We start from the raw sequence: 25103 nt of genomic DNA, 5'->3' as shown, positions 1-25103 counted from the left end.
ATCTCAGCTCACTGCAAACTTCACTTCCTGGGTTCAAGCGATTCTCCTGCCTCAGCTTCCCAAGTAGCTGGGATTACAGATGCGCTCCACCACACCTGGCTAGGTTTTTTTTTTTTTTTTTTTTTTTTAGTAGAGATGGGGCTTCACCATGTTGGTCAGGCTGGTCTGGAACTCCTGACCTCAAGTGATTTGCCCGCCTCAGCCTCTCAATGTGCTGGGATTATAAACATAAGCCACCACACCCGGCCAGCATTTCGACTTGTAACAAACTCTAGAATATGTCCAAATCTGTTGGTGTATCTTCCCTGGTCAGTCCTCACATCTGGCATCCAATAAACCTTTATCAAACTACTTCTGCCTGAACAGCCTTAATTTTGATTGACAAGGTAACCACAGGGGGTCAGAGCAGAGCTGGGATGGACCATGAGATTTTGGTGGTCAAAGTGCCTAAAACCCAAAAAGTATGCGGATAACTAGGAGCTGATAACAGGAAGCATTTACCAGACTGAACCTGATCTTGAGATAGAATTATTTCTTCCTGGGAGAGCTGTAATTGAATTCAGCCCTAGAAAGAGTAGGCCAGGCATGGTGACTCATGCCTGTAATCCCAGCACCTTGGGAGGTTGAGGTGGACAGATAAGTTGAGGTCAGGAGTTGGAGACCAGCCTGACCAACATGGCAAAACCCCGTCTCTACTAAAACAAACAAAAAACAAAACTAGCTGAGCATGGTGGCATGCACCTGTAATCCCAGCTACTCGGGAGCCCGAGGCAGGAGAATAGCATGAACCTGGGAGACAGAGGTTGCAGTAAGCCGAGATCGCACCACTGCACTCCAGCCTGGGCCATAGAGTGAGACTCAGCCTCAAAAACAAAAAAAAAAAAGAAAAATGAAAGATTAAAAATGGGACCCCAGGACGTGGCTGGATGAGTCTGTGGCTGGGGTAGTGCGGTGAAGGGAGAATGCTGTGGCAGGCTACACACAGGGCAAAGACCAAGGAGGCATTGGTTGATGCCTCTGATACATCCCCTAAGGGGATTAAGGAGAGTGAACAATGGATTTTCAAACCTGGAAGACTAGCAGAGTCCCAATCATCTTCATACAAAAGCTTGAGGACTACTGGACTAGCCTGGAGCCTTAGACTTTCCAGGCCACACACATGTTTACCATACACAGTGGCCCCAATTGCGGCCAGAGAGTGTGGCCACTGTGTTTGTGTGATGCTGGCTTACCCCATTCTGGGTCCCATTCAGATGTGTACCCATAGCCTCAGAGCATACTTCAGATGTTCAACCTCTTTTTTTTTTTTTTTTTTTTTTTCAGAGAGGGTCTCACTCTTGTCACCCAGGCTGGAGTGCAGTGGTGCAAATACAACTCACTGCAGCCTCCACCTCCTGGCATCAAGCAATCCTCCCCACCTCAGCCTCCCATGTAGCCGGAACCACAGGTGTGCACCACCAGGCCCAGCTAATTTTTTTGATTTTTTTGTAGAGACAGGGTCTCACTATGTTGCTTAGGCTAGTCTTGAACTCCTGGGCTCAAGAAATCCTCCTGCCTCAACTTCCCAAAGTGCTGTGATTACAGGCATGAGCCACTGCACCTGGCCTGTTTAGCTTCTTGAGTAACTAATTTCATATGTGTCTTTCCCATGCTGGAGAGTCCAGCTTTTTTGCCTTGATATTTAAAACAAGTTCCTTCAAGTTTCAAGCTCTCCTTACCCCACACTATGCCCCAGTTTGCCAGCATTTAAAGAAACAAACAAAAGTTCATGTTGACCCTGTTATACCCCCTCCAGTCTTCACTTATCCAGGTTGCAGAAGACTAACTTGTGTAGCTCATCTTCATTTGAAATTTCTTCCCAGCTCCTTGTCATGCAGGCTGTCTTGTTTCGAGGCATTTGGAGCATTCCCACGTCTTTGGAGAGGGGAGGGCACCCACCTGTGCCAGGCCAGGTCTCCCTAACTGCTGAACAGACAGGCCTCCATCACAACTGTTTCAGCACTGACTGAGTGGTAAAGTTAAATATTGAAAGCCAAAAGAGCCAGTGCACGTCTACAAAGACTGGGATATAACAAAAGCCCACCAACAGCTTTGCCTAGGCCTTTCCTGGGCCTTAAGGCAAGACAAGATAATGAAGAAATACTTCATGGGACCCGTTTAGGATTAAACACATTTATTGGGGGTCTGAAGAAACTCCCCAAACCTCCATGGCTTAGCAGGAGACATGATAAGGGTAATCACCCCAGCACCTGGACCCATTTTGATTACATAAATTTACTGAGGCTCCAGAGGAAGGTCTTTAGGACTCAGATCTTAGTTATAGATTTAAAAAAAGTTAATCACTTATGTCTGTAAGTGAACGTACTCTTACACGTAGACATATAGCTTAGAAGGTATATAAGCTTTGGAAAACTTTGTAATTTTGAGTTGGCCTGGCGATATTTTGCAAGCCTTCCCCCTGTGCCCTGTTACAGAAATGAACTCCGTCCTTTCCTAGTTCATCTGCATCTCATTATTGGGCCACAAGAACAAGCAGCCCAACCCTCAGTTTGGTCCAGGAACACACATGCTGCCCCAGGTGGGAACAGCATGGCTTCTTTGTGCCTGTGGGCAGGGGACAAAAGGAAGAGGCAGCAAGTGCCCTTTGTCAGCTGAGTAGCCAAGAAGGGCTGGCTGTCGGGGATAATCAGGCTTATGAAGCCCAAACCAGGGATGTGTTTGAAAAACAGCCCAAAGCAAAACTTAAGCAGAAAGAGGATATTTGCATAATCTCAGAGTATTTCCTCTCAAATATTTAGTGATCACAAAAGAGCAAAATAGTGAGCTTACAGTGGAAAATCCTGGAAGACACCACCTTAACCAAGCAGTGAAGATCAGCCTCACCAGGAATACACATCGGCATCCCACACCCCTGATCTGAAGCACCGAGAAGAGCTCATCATCTCTGTGGCATCCTCTGCAATAATATATCACCTCAACCTAATTGTGAGGAAGAGTTCTGCAAGGCATCTAGCCAGTACCCTTCAAAATGTCAAGGTCATGAAAGACAAGGAAAGACTGAAGAACAGACTAGGGCTAACTAAGGATGTGTAACATTGACTACAGTGTGGATCCAGGATTGGAAGCTGTATTAATTCTTTCTCACATTGCTATAAAGAAATACCTGAGGCTGGGCACTGTAGCTCATGCCTGTAATTCCAGCACTTTGGGAGGCTGAGGCGGGTGGATCACCTAAAGTCAGGAGTTCAAGACCAGCCTGACCAACACGGAGATACCCCGTCTCTACTAAAAATATAAAATTAGCCAGGCATGGTGGTGCATGCCTATAATCCAGCTACTTGGGAGGCTGAGGCGGGAGAGTTGCCTGAACCCGGGAGGCGGAGGTTGCAGTGAGTCAAGATTGCACCATTGCACTCCAGCTTGGGCAACAAGAGCAAAACTCTGTCTCAAAAACAAACAAACAAAACCCGGAGACTGAGTAATTTAGAAAGGTTTAACTGAAGTTTAGTTGGCTCATGATTCCACAGGCTGTACAGGAAGCATGATGCTGGCATCTGCTTGGCTTCTGGGGAGGCCTCTGGAGACTTACAATCATGGCAGAAGGCAAAGGGGGAGTGAGCATTTCACATGGCTGGACCAGGAGGAGGAGGGGGAGGGGCTACACACTTTTAAACAACCAGGTCTCATGAGAACTCACTATCATGAGAACAGCACTGAGGTGATGGTGCTAAACCTCTCATAAGAAACTGGTCCCATGATCCAATTACCTCCCACCAGGCCCCACCTCCAACAATGGGGATTACATTTCAACATGAGATTTGGGTGGGGACATAATCCAAAGCATATCAGAACCTGAAACAGAAAAAGACAATAACGGGAAAACTTGTGAGCACTGAATAAATTCTGTGGCTAATGTCCTAGCTTTGATAACTGTTCTACAGTTATGCAAGACATTAGTTATTATTGGGTGAAGCTGGGTGTAAGGTATATCGAAAATTTTCTGTACTGTTTGTGTAACTTCTCTGAAAGTATGGAATCAATTGGAAAAAAATACACCCCACGAACTCACAGGGGTGGGTTGAGGGGCAAACCAAAGGTGAGCATAGGTAGGGTCCCAGAGCCCTTCCTTAGTGCCCGTCTCCATTTGGGATTTAACTTCTTCATCTGCCTTTGGGGGGAAGCTCCAGGAGGTGGCATCCTTCCATATCCTCTATACCCAGCACAGAGTGGGCACTAAAGATTTGTTGAGTGTCTGGGTACAGTGGCTCATGCCTGTAATCCCAGCACTTTAGGAGGCCAAGGTAGGAGGACTGATTGAACCCAGGAGTTTGAGACCAGCTTGGCCAACATAATGAGACCGCATCTCTACGAATAATTTATAAATTAGTTGGTCATGGTGGTGCACACCTGTAGTCCCAGCTATTTGGGAAGCTGAGGTGGGAGGATCCTTTGAGCCTAGGAGGTCAAGGGTGCAATGAGCCATGATCATGCCACTGTACTCCAGCCTGGGTGACAGAGAGAGACCTTGTCTCAAAAAAAAAAAAAAAAAAAAGATTTATTGAATGAATTGATGGATGGATGAGATCCTGGTTTCCACAATGGAAGCAGAATTGACCTCCACAGTGAGAATCTTCAAAGCAACTGCAATTGTTAAAGTCTGTACATTGGTCTAGAGTCCTGGAGGACATGGAGCCAGAGTGGGGATAAACTTGGCATTCGGTAAACCTCGGGGGCCACAGTTGTCCCAGTAGGTTCCTTTTAATGGTTTGGGATGCAAGTGCTCTTCCGAGAGGTGGTGCAGGGGCTACTGCAGTGCGGAGTCATTTGCACTCACAGTCTCTTCCTAGAGCTTCCCCCCTTTTGCTGGGTTGTTGATTTTTTTCTGATTTGATTTGCAGGAGCTTTTTATACATTCTGGGAAAGTGGATCCTTTACTGGCCATAGGCAATGCAATAGTTTTTATCTGGGGTATCTTTTCTTTGTTTTGAGACAGAGTCTCACTCTGTCACCCAGGCTGGAGTGCAGTGGTGCAATCTCGGCTTATTGCAACCTCTGCCTCCCCGGTTCAAGCAATTCTCGTGCCTCAGCCCCCCAAGTAGCTGGGACTACAGGCGTGCTCCACCATGCCCAGCTAATTTTTGTATTTTTAATAAGACTGGGTTTCACCATGTTGGCTAGGCTGGTCTCAAACTCCTGACCTCAAGTGATCTGCCCACCTCGGCCTCCCAAAGTGTTGGGATTACAGGCGTGAGCCACCGCACCCAGCCATCTGGGGCATCTTGACGAAAGAAAAGGTTTTTTTTTAGATATAGTCAAATCTATGGTTTCCTTGGTACAGTTTGTGGTTTTTTTTCTGTCATATTTCCTTCCCTACCTTAAGGTACTAAAGATATTCTCCTGCATATTATTCTAAAGATTTAAAAGTTTCCATTTTAAGATTTCATTTTTTAATCCACCTGAAATTTGTTCTGTTTAAAGTATGGCATCACAACATGATTTTATTTTTTCACAGTGAATTCAATTGTCTCAACACTATTTGTTGGATAGTGTGTCCTTTTCCCTATTCACTTGAAATGTCACCACTGCCAAGGAAGCTTGTAATAAACAAAAAAGATTATTAAGTGTCTGCAATAGAAAATGATACATAGCTTAGAGCTCATTCTTCCAGGTTCTCTGATTCATTGAATTAAGCTATTTTACAACTTTATACATTGTAGATAACTAGGAGCCAATAGAGTGATTTTTGTCTATACATACGTTAAAAAACAAAAACAGAAACAAAAACAAAACAAAAAAAAACCTGTCTGGTGGAGCTTCAATTGACATTCCCTTTCCTGCTGTGGAAGAAGCCAGTTAGTTTTGCTGCCATTTTCATGTTCATGTCAATATCTCTGATCTATCAATGTGTCCATTCCTTGGATTGCCCTTGTAAGATCTTACCAGTTCCCTCATTAATGGTGAGTTAAATAAAAAATCTACCATGTGTTCATTTTATGTCTGTGTGAGAGTGATGATTTTACCCTTTTTGAAACCACCCTTTAACAGTCACATATCGATGGCATATAGCTTGAAGCAAACACAAAGGGATCAATTAGATAGCGATTATTCACTTATATAAGCTCTTCCTACATGACAATAGGATACGATTTACAAGTGTTTAGACCATTTTATCAGCAGCCAAGCCCTGAGTACAAAGGCAGCCTTGTACATCTGGCAGTGCTCTGACAGGCCAGGGAAACAAACCAACCATTCATATTCTTCTATGTATCATCATATTACAGGAAGCTTTTCAACATCGTGAGGATTGCATAATCAACTCTGAACATCTGGAATAGGAGCTTGACTGAACAGAGCAGAAGTGAACTTTCCCGGAGCTCCCATACTCCATCCACTCAACTCAACAAATGTTGACTTAGTGCCTATGATGTACAGCACTTAGTGCTAAAATGCAGTAGGGAGATAAATAAGTCTCTTTGGTCTGATTGAAATTAATTTCCTCATTTCAAAAGGAGGAACTAACCACATGGGCCCTACACTGAGAGATATGTTATGGGTTACCATTGCAACGAAAATGCAGGTTCAGTCACTCATCGCTTGCAGAATGCAATGAACAAGAGCAAGGTCTGATATTGTCAGGCAGATATGAGCAGGGCAGGAGAGGGTCCCCCCCACCCCAACCCCACCCCAGGAATGTCAGGTGGTCATCAAGTGATGGTCAGGCTGTGGTTAGTTGTCTCTCTAAAATAATAATTGGTAGGAGCCAGCACCAGGGAAAGGCAGTCTGTCAACACATAGAAACACCTGAAGCTGGTGATCAGCAATGATAAGACCTTAAGAGTTGGGAGAGTGGGCTCAAGCATGCGCACCATGGGGCAAAATGGCGGAGTGTAACTGGTACATGACGTTCCTCTAGGAACACTCAATTGGTAAGGGAAAAGTGCCTCAAATGAGCATGTGTATAACTCCAGTAAACACGCCGCACATGTGGTTCCTCCTAAGTGCTGGCAGGCCACTGCGCAGGTGGACAGCCCACCCCAGGGGAAAAATCAGGGGAGAAGGGATGCAATTCCCCAGAAGCATGCCAATGTATAAGACCCCAAGTCAAAGGCCATACCAAGCACTTGATCTCTCAAGTAGCCCGCTTGGTGCTCTTCCAAGTGCACTTTACTTCCTTTTGTTCCCGCTTGAAACTTTTTTTTTTGAACAGGAGTTTCACTCTTGTTGCCCCCCAGGCTGGAGTGCAATGGTGCAATCTCGGCTCACTGCAATCTCCGCCTCCCGAGTTCAAGCAATTCTCCTGCCTCAGCCTCCCATGTAGCTGGGATTGCAGGCATGCGCCACTATGCCCGGCTAATTTTTCATATTTAATAGAGATGGGCTTTCACCACATTGGTCAGGCTGGTCTGGAACTCCTGACAGGTGATCCACCTGCCTCGGCCTCCCAAAGTGCTGGGATTACAAGCATGAGCCACCACACCCGGCCTCAAAAGCTTTGGAATACACTTTCACTCCTGCTGTAAAACTTGCCTTCCTCTGTCACTCTGCCTTATATCCTTCAGGTAAATTCCTTCTTCTAAGGAGGCAAGAATTGAGGTTGCTGCAGACCATTATGGATTCACTGCTGGTAACAGTATAAAGAAAGTGCCTTTATTCCAAGACTTAGCTTTGGGGAAGAAGTACAGACTCCTGCCTTTAAGGGTACTGCTTTACTTTTGGGGCAGAAATCAGGGGATTTTAAAGGGGGACTTGGCATGCATGCATGGCATGCAGAGGAGGGAGCGAGCAGGTGGGGGTCTGCATGACTCACTTCGGTGCCTTATCTACCAGGTGGTTCAGCTGGTGCCACCGCAAGCAGAACTAGGTTGTACAATGGCCATTGTTTCAAGATACTCGCCAGGTGGGACAGAGTTGGGTCAAGGGCATACTTTAGGTGGCAAATTGACTGTTGTCTCTCCCAGTGGGTCAGCGTTCTGGCTCTGGAGGTTCTAAGTAAGCACGTAGTTAGATAAGCTTGCCCTGTAGGGAATGCCTGGTGAAGGGAAGGTAAAGGTTGTAATTACATTTCTAAAGAGCTAAGTAGAGGCTCTTTAACCATGGTGGCTCACGCCTGTAATCCCAGCACTTTGGGAGGCTGAGGCAGGCGGATCACTTGAGGTCAAAAGTTTGAGACCAACTTGGCCAACATGGTAAAACCCTGTCTCTACTAAAAATACAAAAATTAGCTAGGCTTGGTGGCGCACACCTGTAATCCTAGCTACTCGGTGTCAGGCCTCTGAGCCCAAGCTAAGACATCATATCCTCTGTGACCTGCAGGTATACATGCAGATGGCCTGAAGCAACTGAAGATCCACAAAAGAAGTGAAAATAGCCTTAACCGATGACATTCCACCATTGTGATTTGTTTCTGCCCCACCCTAACTGATCAATGTACTTTGTAATCTCCTCAACCCTTAAGGAGTTTCTTTGTAATCTCCCCCACTGTTCAGAAGGTTCTTTATAATTCTCCCCACCCTTGAAAACGTATTTTGTGAGATCCAACCCCTGCCCCCAAAACATTGCTCCTAACTCCGCCGCCTATCCCAAAACCTATAAGAACTAATGATAATCCCACCACCCTTTGCTGACTCTCTTTTCGGATTCAGCCCGCCTGCACCCAGGTGAAATAAACAGCCTTGTTGCTCACACAAAGCCTGCTTGGTGGACTCTTCACATGGATGCGCGTGACACTCAGGAGGCTGAAGTTGGAGAATCGCTTGAACCCGGGAGAAGAAGGTTGCAGTGAGCTGAGATCACGCCACTGCACTCCAGCCTGGGTGACAGAGTGAGACTCCATTTCAAAAAAAAAAAAAAAGAGCTAAGTAGAAAGTGGGAAATGGGGAAAAGGAGGAAAGAAAAAAGAAGAAAGGAAAAAAAAATTTTTAAACCTTTTTGTCTTAGAAAAATGGGGTTGCTCAGTTACATCATGATAGGATAGGCTATGTTACAGTACTGATATCAGAGTTAAGAGGAAATTATTTAGGCAGATAGTAAGGGTAAGGAAGTCCTTGGTAAGGTTTTTCTTCTAATGAAAAACAGCCCCCAAATCATTTTCTTTTCTAACAAAGAGCAGCCTATAAAATAGAGCTGCAGACATAGACAAGTAAGCTAGAAGCTTGCAGCGGTGAATGCCGGCAGTTGTGCCAATAGGAAAAGGCTACCTGGAGCTAGGCATGTTCAAAATGGCGGCTCCGTGTTCCCTTCTCTTTGCCACTCTTTACTTCCACGTGTACAGTAAGAAGCATACAACACAGCACAGACCAAGTGGAAAGCCCTTTGCATAATAAGATTAGAATGGGGTAGCTAGCCTACCCTGCGTGTTATGTAAATGTCACAACTGGTCCAACCAATCTGTGGGCCCCATGTAAATCAGGCACCACCTCCTCAAGCCAGTCTATAAAATCCAGTGCACTCAGGCACAGACCAGAATTCCCGTTGAGACCCCTGTCTCTCTTGCAAGAGAGAGAGAGAGCTGTTCTCTTTTCTCTTTCTTTTGCCTATTAATCTTCCACTCCTAAGTTCTCTCCTGGTGTGTGTCTGTGTCCTTAACCTTCTTGGCTGAGACGACAAACCTCGGGTATTTACCCCAGACAATGACACCACTTCAGTATCATTAAATGATACAACTTAAGAGAGAGAATATTTTCGCTAGATAGAGTGGGCCAACAGCAAGTTGCAGTGTTGCTGCCTGTCTTAGATAGGGGTGGGGAGAAATGGGGGGAGCCCAACCCTGAAGAGAGTGAAGAGCTCCAGTCTTCACCATTGCAGACAGGGGCACATGGTCTCAGTTGGCTGAGAGGGGCTGGCATTCTTCCAGCAGCCCCATGCTTCCAACATGAGCAACTGGGAGGGTTCTGGTGGGTCCTCCAGAAACACCTTCCTCCAAGGGACCCAGTGGGTGAAGCCATGGCATCATCTGTTTATAATTGAAGGCCTGTGGACTCTATTAATTTAGTAGGAAACCTGGTGACCAAAGGTAGAAGGTCTCGTTGTCAAGTGATGTTTTCTTGGGAGGCCCAAGCCCCTCAAAAAAAGTTTTCCCAAGGACCCCTACCAATACCAAGACAGAGAAGCTGCCATCAAGAAATATATGACCTACTTGAGAAGGCAAGATCTGCACAGATAGAAAATCAAGTGCAGATGCCCCTTGACCTATGAAGGGGTTACATCCTGATAAGCCCATCATAAATGGAAAATATTATAAGTCAAAAATGCACCTAATACCCCTAACCAACTGAGCATCGTAGCTTAGCCTAGCCTACCTTAAATGTGCTCAGAACACCTACGTCAGCCTACAGTTGGGCAGAATCATCTGGCACAAAGCCCATTTTATAACAAAGTGTTGACTCTCTCATGTAACTTACTGGATGCAGGACACAGCAGCATGTGGCATCAGGTTGTTCACCCACGTGATCGTCTGGCTGAATGGGAGCTGCACTCTCTGCACTGCCCAGCATCACGGGGCAGTATCCTACCACATACTGCTAGCCCAGGAAAAGATCGAAATTCACAATTTGAAGTATGGTTTCTGTTGAACGCATGTTGCCTTTGCACCATCATAAAATTGAAAAATCATAAATCAAACCATTGTAAGCGGGGGGATGTCTATAATGATGTCTCAGCCTGAGTGATGCTGGCCCAGGCGACCATTAGGAAAGCTTGAAGAAGGCACCGGGCCAGAGCTGGGCATTCTAGGTGGCATGGGATTTGGTAGCCGGGTAACGGGGGTAGAGAGCATTCCCAAGGCAGGCCCCAGACAGAAGGGGAGGGAGCTAGAGGAGGCCCAGAGACAGGGCACTAGGGACAGCCTGATTGTTCAGGAATGTTATTACTCCCTAGCCAACCAGCTTAGGAAGTCCCCCCAAGGCCACTCATTTCAGAAACCTTTCCCATTCACATCTATGGAAAAATACTCAGGCTGCACTATACCCAGGCTGGGACCCAGGCCGGCCTTTGGGGAAGGCTCCTTCCCTCCATCAGATTGCTTTCCTGCCCCACAGGGTTGCGCTTCCGAAGGGAGACACACAGGGATCGGCAGTGAAGTCAACTCAGGCACATTCATTCAGTGTTGCCAGGGTCATCTGATCAAGGACAGAAACACCAAATCATAGTCCTCAGAGGTGAGGTGGGGAGAGGGATCAGGAGAGCACCATGGGAAAGAGTGGAGGCCCAGGGTCAGTGTGGCTGGCTTAAAACCCAGCCACTGCCATTGACCAGCAGTGAACCTTGGGCGAGCTCTCCCACTCTCTGTGCCATTTCCTTGCCTGAAAATGGGGCCAGTCGCCGCACATCTCATAGAGTATTTCTGAGGATAAAAATGGGCAACATGGCTCAAGAACAGAGAAGAGTAGACAGCAAAGGTGCAACAGAGGTGTGTTCATACATATTGGCCCACTCAGTGAGTTCTTGACTATTTACCAGCAGAATTATTCTGCAGGTATATAAATTTTTTTTCTCTTTTTTTGAGACGGAATCTCGCTCTGTCACCTAGGCTGGAGTTCAGTGGCGCGTTCTCAGCTCACTACAACCTCTGTCTCCCAGGTTCAAGAAATTCTCCTGCCTCAGCCTCCTGAATAGCTGCGATTACATGCATGTGCCACCACACCTGGCTAATTTTTGTATTTTTTTTAGTAGAGATGGGGTTTTACCATGTTGGCCAGGTTGGTCTCGAACTTCTGGCCTCAAGTGATCCACCCACCTCGGCCTCCCAAAGCACCAGGATTACAGGCATGAGCCACCGCACCCGGCCTTATTCTTTAAAATAATACCCTAAACAGAACATTACTGTAGAATAGCTTGTATAGGCCCAAGCTCTCACCAGTCAGCTTTTCCCCCTCCCCACACTTTGCATCCACAATGGTTCTTGAAGCACCTCCCTAGAGCAGATGTGGAAAAACCACTGCTCCAAATCCATCCTATTCTCAAGAGTGGGATCCCTTCAGCAATGTTCCTGGCAGGACATAGCTCCTCCAGAGGGTCCCTTGAAGGAGGGCTCTCTGTAGGAAAGCCAGACATTCACACCCACCAGAACCCTCCCAGATGATCATGTCGGGAGTACGGGGCTGCTGGAGGATGCCAGCTCCTTTCTGCCATCTGTATCAGAGCTTGGGGCTGAGCTGGTTCCTCTGCCTGGGATAGTGAGAACCCAAGCTCCTCACGCTCCCCTAGGCTGGCTCCTCCCATTTCTCCCCACCCTGGGCAGTATCTAAACACTGCGTTGATGGGTCCCTTATGAATCCTCAGGTGGTCCTGCAAGGGACCAGTCATCTCATCAGTGGTGGCTGACCTGATGCTGAGCAGAAACCTGCCTCTGGGTAGCCTGATCCATTTCCCCTCTGGAGCTACAGAGGACTAGGCTTCCCTCAACCCTTCCACCCGCACCTATCTGGCATTGCTTTGGGAGATGATTGCTACATATAAAAAGAAAACAGTCGGCCAGGCATGGTGGCTCATGCCTGTAATCCCAGCACTTTGAAAGGCTGAGGCGGGTGGATCACTTGAGGTCAGGCGTTCGAGATCAGCTTGACCACATGGCGAAATCCCATCTTTACTAAAAATACAAAAATTATCTGGGCATGGTGGCAGGCATCTGTAAACCTAGCTACTCCGGAGGCTGAGGTACAAGAATGGCTTGAAACCCGGAGTGGAGGTTGCAGAGGTGGAGGTTGTAGTGAGCCGAGATCACACCACTATACTCCAGCCTGGGCGACAGAGTGAGAGTGTGTCTAAAAAAAAAAAGACAAATTGAGCTCCACAACGTCCCACCCTGACCTTAGCAGTTACCTTCCTGAAAAAGCTCCCTCCCAGGTAGGCAAACATCATGGATAAGGCCAGGGTAAAGAGGAAGAAAGGTCAGAAGGCCCAGGAAGGCCGCTGTTGTGTTTCCTGAATTCTCAAATGACTTTCCCGGTGAAGAGCAAGAGCCTGGCCTTGTCCCAGACCCAGTCTTTATTCCTTGGCCGGTGTCTGCAAATGTTCTGACACACGGGCCAAGCCTCTCATGGCTCCCAGCGCACACTTGCTGTCGGTGGCTTTGGGCTTAATGACTTGGCTGCCTTCACTCCTCCACCAGGCAGTGTGACAGCCATCAGCCCTCAAACCGAAGGTTGCAATTGGTGCGAGGACTCATTGAAGAGGCGCTTCAGAGCCAGGGCCGCTCTAATGAGACTCTGCAGCAATACCTAATCAGATGTCAGAGCTTGGGACTCAGACAGGCCTTGAAGGATTCTTTGCAAGAGTTCTAGTCCCCCTCACAGAGAAAAGGATGAATTCACGGTAAACAGCCTCCAAGACTCATTGCAAAATACCTTCTCTACGGTGAAGTCTTCCTCAATTCTGTTCTCACAAGTTTCCCTACTAGTTTACCCCTTTGTTATAGCCTTATCACAGGCTGTCTTGTTTTGGTGTTCGTTAGATAAATGTTTGTCTTTCCCATTAAACTGTGGAGGTGAATATTGTGTTGCATTTATTGTGGCAGTAAGCCTCAGAGCTTAGGATATTGCATTGTACGTGGCTAGGCAAGGAGTTTTTTTTTTTTTAATTGAGATGGAGTCTCGCACTGTTGCCCAGGCTGGAGTGCAGAGGCATGATCTCAGCTCACTGCAACCTCCGCCTCCCGGGTTGCCAGGACTACAGGCGCATGCTGCCATGCCTGGCTAATTTTTTGTGTTTCAGTAGAGACGGGGGTTTCACCATGTTGCCCAGGCTGGTCTCGAACTCCTGAGCTCAGGCAATCTGCTGGGATTATAGATGTGCGCCACCGTGCCCAGGTGGCCCATGGATATTTAAATTGCCTGGGCAGCTACTCTACTCACCTTTCCCAGAAGGGATCAGCTAAACTCCGTTCTAGACCCAGCTTAAACCACTTTTTTTTTTTTTCTAGTTGCACGCTGGTATAGTGGGAAGGGAGCACACAGCCTCCGAGGTACTCGACACCTGGCCTGGAAAGGACCCCAGTGGAAATCTGTTGATTAGATGCATGCATGAATTAATAAGATGAGACGCAGGAGAGGTATCAAAGAGGGAAGATCCAAAGTGTCACAGTTCGGGTGAACTGAATCAAAGAGATACAGCCCGCACAACAAAGGTTCGCTGTCCACAGGCCTTTGGACTGAGGCTGGAAAATCCAAGTGGCCCAAGACACCCTCGTGCAGGGAGGAAGCATACAGGCTTTGGATTCAGGCAGATCTGGGTTGGGATCCAGCTCTTCCATTCACTAGCTGTGTGACCTTGGATAAAGTTTTCAATCCCACCAAGCTTCAGCTGTAAAGCAGGGTAAGAGTCCCCATGCCAAAGGGCTGTGGGAGGAGGAAATGGAACAGTGCTGGTTACACGCGCTTACATGCTCCTTTGCACACAGTGAGTGCTCAGTCAATAAAAGCTGTTGTTGTCATTGGAACAGCTCTAGGGGCACAAAGCATCCACGTGGAGCAAAGACCTGGAGGCAGAGAGTGGGGATGGAAAAGACTATCCCCAGCCTTGCCTTTCTACAGAGAAGCTCAGGAAACAGGACGGGCGGTATCTGAGCTCCTTGGGCCTATTGCAACATCTGTTTGCCCTGCAGTTTTCTCTGGAGGCTCTCCAGGAAAGTGACAGGCCTTATTTAGCACAAGATGATGGAAGCTGACACTGGCTAGCTGAGAAGATCTTGTGGTTCCTCCGCAGATCAACAGCCCCAAGGAGCCCCTTATGGCACTGATTGCCTGGAAGAGATGCCCTTACTGAACTATCATCCCTTGGCACCTCCTGAGCTGCTGTCTTGCAGTTTTGATGGATCCCCTCTCTTTTTGTTCTCATCAGAGTTAGAATTTTTCTTGGTTTAAGAGGGGAAAGATAAGGCTGGGCACTGTGGGTTATGCCTGTAATCCCAGCACTTTAGGAGGCCAAGGTGAGAGGATTGCTTGAGCCCAGAGGTTCGAGACCAGCCTGGGCAACATGGCAAAACCTCGTCTTTACAAAAAAAACAAAAAACAAAAAAATTACCCAGGTGTGTTGGCACGTGCCTGTAGTGCCAGCTACCCAGGAGGCTGAGGTGGGAGGATTGCTTGAGCCTGGAGGGTTGAAGGCTGCAGTGAGCTGTGATCGCATCACTGCACTCCAGCCTGGGCGGCACAGCAGGATCCTGTCTCAATAAAGAAATAAGAGGGAAAAGATGGAATCAAACATACTATGTGTCAAACACCCGTGCTCACCCTTCCCCTTCCTCGTCTGCATGGCCCATGGGTTAGTACACCCACTCTAAAGATGAGGAAACAGGAATAGAAAGAATAGGAAGCTTGACTAAGGCACAAGCTGGCAGTGGTAGGTCCATGCCCAAAGCACATATCTTCTCTCTTAAAAAGGAGTTTTGCCAGTATAGGCTCTCTTCCCATAGTTTCGGGCCAGGAATGTTGGTGCCAGCCTGAAGCCTCTCCACTATGACCTTGTTAACCTCACAGAAACCCACACTGAGAAATGGGTTAGTTAGGAGGACTTGCTGGAGAGAAGACAAGTGCGTAAGTCAGCTCTTATTTAAGGAAGAATCAACTTTTCAGCATGCCCCAGTTTCCCATCTGTAGAATAGTCTCCTGTCTTCTATCCAGCTCTTGGAGATGTTGTAAAGCTGAGTGACAATACGAAAGGGGGGCATCCCATGCTGCCCAGGGTTCCCCGATCCAGCCTAAGACTTGCACGCTGTCCCCACCCCACCTCTCTTGGTCCCTTGTGTTTTGTACTCCAACAATCACATCCTGCTCCTTGTCCACCAGCCTCTGCACCCTTCTGCCCCAGTGCTTTCTCACCTCCTCCTGTCCCTCTCGCAAAGCCTTTTCGGACCCTCACTCCGTAAGAGAATCATACCTTCTGTCTTGATTGTATTGGTGGGATTTTAACTGACAGAGGTTAAAAGTGACAACATAAAGAGGCCAATGTCACTGAAAGTATTTATTATCTATAGTCTCCAAGAGAAGGGGCACACCATATCATGCAGGGCCACATGGGGAAGCAGCTGGTAGGTCAGGAGGCAGGAGGAACCGGGACAAAGTAGAGCCCTGATTGTGTTTCCTATGGGAAGGAAAGAAGGAAGGGGCAGGTTGGGTGGCTGAGCTGGTTGAGGATTGGCTGGTTTGTATGATGTTGGTCTGGGGTGATTTAGGGCAGGGGGAATATTGGCTCGGTGTGACAGTAGATAAAGGAGGTGGTTGGGGGTTGGGGAATGAATTGGCTGATGTGCACATGAAAGGCAAGTTCACAGGCAAGTTATTTACTATCTCTAGGAATTAGCTAGCCCTGGGAGGGACAGTCTCTTCCAGGCCAGCAGGGCCCTCAAGATGTCAAACCATCATAAAATACAGAAAATTAAAAACATAGCCGGGCACAGTGGCTCACGCCTGTAATCCCAGCACTTAGGGAGGCCGAGGCAGGAGGGATCACCTGAGGTCGGGAGTTCAAGATCAGCCTGACCAACATAGAGAAACCCCGTCACTACTAAAAATACAAAATTAGCCGGGGTGGTGGCACATGCCTGTAATCTCAGCTACTCGGGAGGCTAAGGCAGGAGAATCGCTTGAACCCGGGAGGCAGAGGTTGCGGTGAGCCGAGATCGCGCCATTGCACTCCAGCCTGGGCAGCAAGAGTGAAACTCCGTCTCAAACAAAACAAAACAAAATTTAAAAAAACATGATTGGCTGGGCACAAGGGCTCACACCTCTAATCCCAGTGCTTTGGGAGGCCAAGGCAGGAGGATTGCTTCAGCCCAGGAGTTCCAGACCAGCCTGGGTAACATAGCGAGACTCCCATCTCTACAAAAATTTTAAAAATTAGCTGGACAAGGTGGTGTGTGGACTGTAGTCCTAGCTATGTGGGAAGATGCCTGGAGTCCAGGAGTTCAAGGCTGAAGTGAGCTATGATTGCACCACTGCACTCCAGCCTGGGCAACAGAGTAAGACCCTATCCTCTAAAAAAATTTTTTTAAAAAACATGATTAACACACCCTCCTCTTTAATCTGGGAGTGCTTCTATGACTGAACTCAGCACACAGTTGGTGATTTTGGTTTTTTTTTGAGATGGAGTCTCACTCTGTTGCCTAGGCTGGAGTGCAGTGGTGTGATCTTGGCTCACTGCAACCTCCACCTCCCAGGTTCAAGCAATTCCCCTGCCTCAGCCTCCCAAGTACCTGGGATTATAGGTGTGTGCCACCACACCTGGCTACTTTTTTTGAAGTTTTAGTAGAGACGGGGTTTCACCATGTTGGCCAGGCTGGTTTCAAACTCCTGACCTCAAGTGATCCGCCCACCATGGACTCCCAAAGTGTTAGGATTACAGGCATGAGCCACTACACCCGGCCCACAGTTGGTGATTTTGTTTTCTGTGTTTTTTTGTTTTGTTTTGTTTTGTTTTCTTTAGACAGTCTCACTCTAGGCTGAAGTGCAGTGGCACAAAGATGGCTCACTGTAGCCTCTACCTCCCAGGCTCAAGCATTCCTCCCTCCTCAGCCTCAAGGTTTGCACTACCACGCATGGCTAATTTTTTTCTTTCTTTCTTTTTTTTTTTTGTAGAGACGGTGGGGCGGTGGTGGGTTGGGGGGTGGGGGTTCTCACTATGTTGCCCAGGCTGGTCTTGAACTCCTTGATTCAAGCAATGCTCCTGCCTCAGCCTCCCATTGTGTTGGGATTACAGGTTTGAGCCACCACACCTGGCTGTTTGTTTGTTTGGATGCTCATCTCCCTTCTAAGCTGTGAGCTTATCAAGAGCGGGATCCTCACCTTGTTCATCTTTGCACCTTCAGCACCTGCCGCATGCCTGCTATTTATCTAGATTGAATACAAGGACTCCCCAGCCTGGCTGCATATGAGAGTCACCTGGGAAGCATTTGAAACCCTCCATGTCTAGGCTTCACCCTCCGAAATTTTGGTCTAATTCACCTGGGGTGGGGCCAGGCATTGTTGTTTTTCAGGAATTCCTCAGGTGCTCTACTGTGCAAAACTACTGGGTAAGTGTTTCACTTCTCATTGATTTGTTGATTTTCCTGGGAGGAATTCTCTAGAAAGAAAGTAAGGAGATGGTTCCAGGTGTGGTCATTTAAAACACAGCAGGAAACCCAGGACCTGAAAACCACGTACTTGCCCTGGGCTTAGTTACCTGATTGGCAGAACCTTACCCAAGTGTGAGCCAGCCTGGAAGACCTGGGTCTGAGCCAGGTGGTGGTGGTCTCCATTATTCTGCAGGCTCCAGGCCACACTTGTTGGGGAAGGGGATGATTCTAAATCCCCGCGATGGCCAGGTGCGGTGGGTGGCTCACACCTATAATCACAGCACTTTGGGAGGCCAAGGCCGGTGGATCACCTGAGGTCAGGGGTTTGAAACCAGACTGGCCAATGTGGTGAAACCCCGTCTCTACTAAAACTACAAAAAAATTAGCTGGGCATGGTCGTGGGTGCCTATAATACCAGCTTCTCAGGAGGCTGACGCATGAGAATCGCTTGAACCCGGGAGGCACAGGTTGCAGTGAGCCCAGATCGAGCCATTGCACTCTAGCCTGGACAACAGGAGTGAAACTCCGCCTTACTCAGTCAATCAATGCCCGCAGACTGGGAGCTCTGAAGATAGTTGTCAATCCCGGTCTCTCCTGTCTGTGGCTGAGGGCCTGTTGCTCTCCGTGGTCAAACGTTGGACATCTTTCCCTGGACGCTGGTCTCAGTGGTTCCTCCCTCCAACCTTCTGCACCTGTCTCTGCGGCCTTCTTTTCCTGCATCTCTAGTGTCCCTTCTGCCTGACTCTTTGTGCATCTTGAAAGGAGAAACGGTAAGAGAATTGTCTCCGCAGTTTCCACTCTTTTCCTTAGAATCCTTGGAAGGAGGAATGCTGGCAAACCCACCCATTCTTTTTTTCCTATTCTCTCCTGCCCTACATATCGGCTCCTCCCTGGAACTCCCCTGGAACTTTCTGCAACTGTCTCCCCAACCGCCAACAGCTCCCTCCTGTCCTGTGGCTCTAGGAACCTTACTGAACCTCTCAAACTCTCAACATCCGCTGGCTCTGATTACCTTAAGGGCCCAAACTGAGGGGCACCCTGGAGGGAACTTTCTCCCCTCGTTCTCCAGGCCAGAAACCTGTCAAGGTGTGTACCTTCCCGCAGCCAGCACCCAACAGCTCCCACACTGTTCTGGACAAGTGACAAGGGCTCTTCTTCCCTGTTTGTGTGCGGTAGGAATTTGTTTCGAGAGAGAGGAGACAGAGGAGAGAAAAAACACCTTGGCCTAGGGAGCTGTTAGAAATTCGTGGTAAAGCCTGGGCGTGGTGGCTCACGCCTGTAATCCCAGCACTTTGGGGGGCCGAGGCAGGCAGATCACGAGGTCAGGAGATCAAGACCATCCTGGCTAACATGGTGAAACCCCGTCTCTACTGAAAATACGAAAAAATTAACCAGGCGTGGTGGTGGTCACCTGTAGTCCCAGCTACTCGGGAGGCTGATGCAGGAGAATGGCATGAACCCGGGAGGTTGGAGCTTGCTGTGAGCCAAGATCGTGCTGCTGCACTCCAGCCTGGGTGACAGAGCAAGACTCCATCTCAAAAAAAAAAAAAAAAAAAGAGAAATTCATGGTAAAGGTGGTGTTTCCAATTTTTTCACTCTAGTGTGATGTGAGCACATCATTTGAGGCATTATTTGTGACTTTCTTCATGGCGTTTCTAGGTGCCTATCTGTGAGCCTCAAACATTTCTCTAATTCTCCTCAGAAAGGCCACTTTGGTGAATTTCTCACTGCCTGAATTTTGGGCTGCGATGAGCCTCACTGATTTCAGGCAGGCCTTACTTCTGACAGATTTAGTGAGTTTCTTTCCTTTGTGAGGTCCTCACTCTCCCTTCCATGATATAGGAAGAAGGATCCCCATTTCCTCCCACCCTGAGAAATGTAGGGGGAACCAGAGATTGATTCTGCCCCTGCAAAGAGGGGCAAGGTAAATATATAGCTTCACTAGGCTTTAAGTTCAATTCTCACCTCCACCAGATGGACAAAACGTTCAAGCTTTCAAGGGTGACATGACGGCAGGTGATTGCATGAGGCACCACAATTTCATAGCCCCTCTGGAGCCTGCCATTCCATGGGTGAAGTGATTCATTAATAGATGCAACGTGCATCTATTAATGAAATGGGCTTATTAAGTCAACTGTTGATTGCTGAGACCAACAAGCTGGGGCTACCTAAAAGAAGAATTTGTGTCCCTAGAGTGGAAAGGTCCTGGCCCCCAGCCTCTGGCCCGAGGTCTCGCAGGACCTTTGGATAAATGGAGGGGTGAGGGAAGGGGTCAGAGCTGGGTTTATCTCACAGACACTCTCCTGACTCCTGGGGAATAAAATTGTTGGGAAAATCCAGCCCTGGAGCTCTCTTTGCCAGCCCCATCATTGCCACCATGAATTCCTCTGTCTTCTGCTTGGTAGAAGGAAAGCGAACATCTCGTAAAACAACAGCAAGTGCAGATACCCGTAACAGAGCATTCCTCATTCCTTCCTCCCATTTCTTAGACATTGCTAGCATTCATGAACTTAACAATAAGCCATAATCACTTGAGACATTCTTGTTCTTAACTATTTTAAACAAACAGTTATGTATAAGGCCAATTAAGAATAATAAAGGTAAAATATTTTCCTTTACTTCCATTTAGTCCATCTTCATTGTTCTTCCTTTCTTTATGTAGAGCCAAGATTTCATTTTCCTTTTCATTGAAGGGCTTCTTTTAACATTTCATGCAAGGCAGGTGTAAGGGCAAAATCTTCTCTGTTTTTCTTTGTCTTCATATCCTCTCCACCTTTGGAGAAAAATTCCCCTGGATACAGATTCTAGGTTGATGGAAGTTTTAACACTTTTTTAAATATTTCACTCCATTCTCTTGTTGCTTGCCTGGTTTGTGATGGGAAGTTTGATGTAATTCTTATTGTTCATTTAGAAGTAAGCCCCGCTCCCTGAGAAAAAAACAAAAGAAATTATATTTTTATACTTTTACATTTCAAGACAATTTTCAAATTGGTCATCTGAAATGAAAGGTACATAAAAAGCAACAAAGAGTTGATAACAAAAGATGGCCCAAGTGCATGTTGGGTGACTTTGGAATTCTTTCTCTGTCTCTAAGTAGGACAACCAAAGGTCAGAATAGTTCCTTTACAGCATACGGTTTTTATATGTGCGTGCTTATTTATGTAACGATTTATTAAGCATCTGCTATGTTCATAGTGCTGTGGGGAATGCAGAGACAAATGGGGCCCTCACAGAATGAAGTATGTGCACAGAAAACTAGAGCAGAAGGCAGAAATCAATGAATGGGAGGTGGGAGGAGCAGCTCTGCTCCTGGAGCTTCAGTGAGACCCACATCTATAATGGGGGGGGAAGTGTGACCTTTAGGAATTCAATATCCACCCCTCCCTCTCTGATTTTCTCCCTTTCCCAATCCCCGAGGGGTAACGGAGCATCTGCTGGTCCCAGGCACTGTACTGGTGGCAGACACAGCAATTCTTAGGCTACATGGGGTCCCTCCTCCGTGAAGGTAACAGCCTAGTGACAGAGAAATACAAGGAAATAAACAAAAATGGCCAGATACTATTATACTGTCCTGGTGGAAGTACTGCAGATGCTGTCTGCAGATAGGACAAGATACCCAGGAAGGTACCCTAAAGGAAAGTGATGTTTAAATAGCACATGAAGGTGAGCAAAAGTAAGCCAGGTGGGTCATGGGGCAGGAGATGAAAGTGTCCGTTATAGACAGAATGGTTTGTGCAAAAAGGCCTAGAGGTGGGAGAGAGCACAGCTGATTGGGAAGACAGAGAGTAGTCCACACAGGCTGAACAAGAGGTCTACACAGTGAAGAGGACGGAGTGGCCAGTGTTGTCGAAGGGGGTTCTAGAGAACACCAGTTCCTGGGATTTTTTTTTCTCTCATTCTGCAGATTGTCTCTTCCCTGTCTTGATAGTGTCCTTTGATGCCCAAAAGTTTTCCATTTTCATGGAGTTCAATTTGTCAGTCTACTTTTGCTGCCTCTGCTTTTGGTGTCCTATGTAAATCAATGCCAAATCCAATGTCATGAAGATTTCCCCCTGTGTTTTATGCTAAGAGTTTTGTGGTTTCAGCTCTTACATTTAGATCTTGATCCATTTTGAGTTAATTTTTATATCTGGTGTAAAGCAAGGATCCAACTTCATTCTTTTGCATGTGGCTATCCACTTGTCCCAGAATCATTTTCAGCACCCTTGCTGAAAATCATTTGAACACACACACACACACACACACACACACACACACACACACACACACATAAGGGTTTATTTCTGGGCTCTCTAGTCTATTCTGTTGGCCTATTTATCTGTCTTTATGCCAGTACGAAACTATTTGGATTACTGTAGCTTTGTAGTAAGTTTTGTAATCAGAAAGTATGAGTTCTTCAACTATGTTTTCTTTTCAAGATTGTTTTGACTATTTGGGGTCCCACAATATTATATATAAATTTTAGGATAGGTTTTTCTATTTCTGTAAAAAAAAATTGGCATTTTCATAGGAGTTGCAATTAATCTGTAGGTCACTTTGAGTAACTTTGTCATTTTAACAATATTAAGTCTTCCACTCCATGAGCATTGAATGTCTTTACATTTATCTCTTCTTTAATTTATTTTAGCAAAATTTTGTAGTTTCAGTGTGCAAGTCTTTCACCTCCTTGGTTAAGTTTATTCCTAGTTTATTCTGCTTTATGTAATCATAAACAGAGTTGTTTTCCTAATTTCCTATTTGAATTCTTCATTTTTAGAGCAAAGAAATGCATTTGATTTTTGTTTGTTGATTTTGTAAATTACAACTTTACTGAATTTGCTTATTAGCTCTAACAGTTATTCTTTTTTAAAAAATTAGAGTTTTCTATATGTAAGATTGTCATCTGCAAACAGATAATTGTACTTCTTCCTTTCTAATTTGGATGCCTTTTATTTCTTTTCCTTGCATAATTTCTCTGGCTAGAACTTTCTATATATGTTGAATAAGAGTGGCAAATGCATACATCCTTGTTTTGTTCCTGATCTTAGAGGAAAACTTGAAGTCTGTCACCATTGAGTATGTGTTATCTGTGGGCTTTTTGTACATGGCCTTTATCATATTGAGGAAGCTTCTTTCCCTTCCTAGTTTGTTTTTATCATGGAAGTGTGTTGAGTTTTGTCAAATGCTTTTTTTGCATCAATTGAGATGACCATGTAGTATTTTTCCTTCATTCTATTAATGTGGTGGTATTATGTTGATTGGTTTTTATATGTTGAATCATGCTTGCATTCCAGAAATAAATCTCACTTGGTTATGCTGTATAATCCTATCAGTGTACTGTTGAATTATCTATGCTAATATTTTGTTGGGGACTTTTGCATCAGAGTTTCTAAGGGATATTGCTTTGTGGTTTTCTTTTCTAACTTTGGTTAGAAAATTGGCTTTGGTACCACAGTAACGCTGGCTTCACAGAGTGAGTCAGGGAGTATTCTCTCCAATGTTTTGGAAGAGTTTGAGAAGGATGAGTGTTCATTCTTCTTTAAATGTTTGGTAGAAATCACCAGTAAAACTATCTGGTTCAGAACTTTTCTTCACTGGGGCATTTTTGATTACTGCTTCAATCTTCTTACTAGTTGTGGATCTATTCAGGCTTTCCATCTCTTTATGATTCAGTCTTGGTAGGTTTTATGTTTCCAGGAATTTGTCCATTTCATCTGGGTTATCAAATTTATTACATAACCAACAACCTTACCCATTGTTTATATTAATCTCTTATCACCCTTTTTATTTCTGTAAAATATTATTTATTTATATTTTTATTTTTATAAATTTTAGAGTAATCGCTTCATTTCTTATTTTAGTTGAGTCTTCTCTGTTTTTTAATTAATCTGGCTGATAGTGTCAATTTTACTGATGTTTTTCAAAGAACCAACTTTTGGTTTTGTTGATTATCTGTTTTTCTGTTCTCTATTTTATGTCTGTTGCAATCTTTAGTATTTCTTTCTTTCTGCTAGCTTTGGGTTATCTTGTTCTTTTTTTTTTTTTTCCCTAGCTCCTTAAGGTGTAAATTTAGGTTGTTGATTTGAGATCCTCCTTCTTTTTTAATATAAGCATTTACAACTTCTCAATGTAAGCTTTTATAGCTATTTTACAGCATGTACAGCTTTCACTGCATCCCATACATCTTGGTATACCAGTTGAGTTTCCCTTATCGAAAACACTTGGGACAAGAAGTATTTCAAATTTCAAATTTTTCAGATTTTAGAATATTTGCATATATGAGATATTTTGGAGATGGGACCTAAGTCTAAACATGAAATTTATTTATGTTTATATACACCTTATACACAGCCTAAAGATAGTTTTATACAATATTATTAATAATGTTGTGCATAAAACAAAGTTTTGACTGTGACCCATCACATGAGGTCAGGTGTAGGATGTTTTCTCTTGTGGTATTCCATAGGCCTTCAAAGTTTTGAATCCTGAAGCATTTCAGAATTCCAATTTTTGGCTTAGGGATGTATTGTGTTTTTTGTTTTTGAGACAGTCTCACTCTGCCGCCCAGGCTGGACTGCAGTGGAGTGATCTCAGCTCACTGCAACCTCTGCCTCCCGGGTTCAAGCAATTCTCCTGCCTCAGCCTCCCAAGTAGCTGGGATGGGACTACAGGTGCCTGCCACCGTGCCCAGCTAATTTTTGTATTTTTAGTAGAGACATGGTTTCTCCATGTTGGCCAGGCTGGTCTTGAACTCCTGACCTCAAGTGATCCACCCACCTCGGCCTCCCAAAGTGCTGGGATGACAGGTGTGAGCCACCATGCCCAGCCACCCTCCCATTTCTTTAATTGGTCTTCTGCCTAGTTGTTCTATTCACTATTAAAAGTGGACTACTGAAATCTCCAGTTACTGTTGTTAAGCTACCTATTTTTCCCTTCAATTCTATCCTTGTGTGCTTATATATTTTGGATCCCTGATGTTTGGTGCATATAGGTTTATAACTGTTATGTCTTCTTGGTGAATTGATTCTTATCAATATACAATGCCCTTCTTTGTCTCTTGTAGAACTAGACTTTAAAA

The 25103-nt window shown here is 45.8% G+C and overlaps 1 protein-coding gene across 2 annotated transcripts in view; it reads left to right on the top strand.

The window, feature by feature from the left end:
• Positions 1 to 25103, top strand: part of PEBP4 (phosphatidylethanolamine binding protein 4) — a 286848-nt gene that overhangs the window by 39606 nt on the left and 222139 nt on the right. The window contains exon 1 of one of the 2 annotated variants that reach the window (XM_034965836.3): positions 18462 to 18816. The exons of the other annotated variant lie outside the window; for it this stretch is intronic. The gene's annotated coding sequence lies outside the window, so the exon portion shown is untranslated. Of the gene's footprint in view, positions 1 to 18461; positions 18817 to 25103 lie in introns of those variants that run through there. 2 annotated transcript variants of the gene reach the window in all.

This window comes from Pan paniscus, chromosome 7 (assembly GCF_029289425.2).
Source record: "Pan paniscus chromosome 7, NHGRI_mPanPan1-v2.0_pri, whole genome shotgun sequence".
NCBI classification, from domain to species: domain Eukaryota; kingdom Metazoa; phylum Chordata; class Mammalia; order Primates; family Hominidae; genus Pan; species Pan paniscus.
The sequence above is the reverse complement of the archived record's forward strand: the minus strand, read 5'-3'. Positions and strand labels throughout refer to the sequence as shown.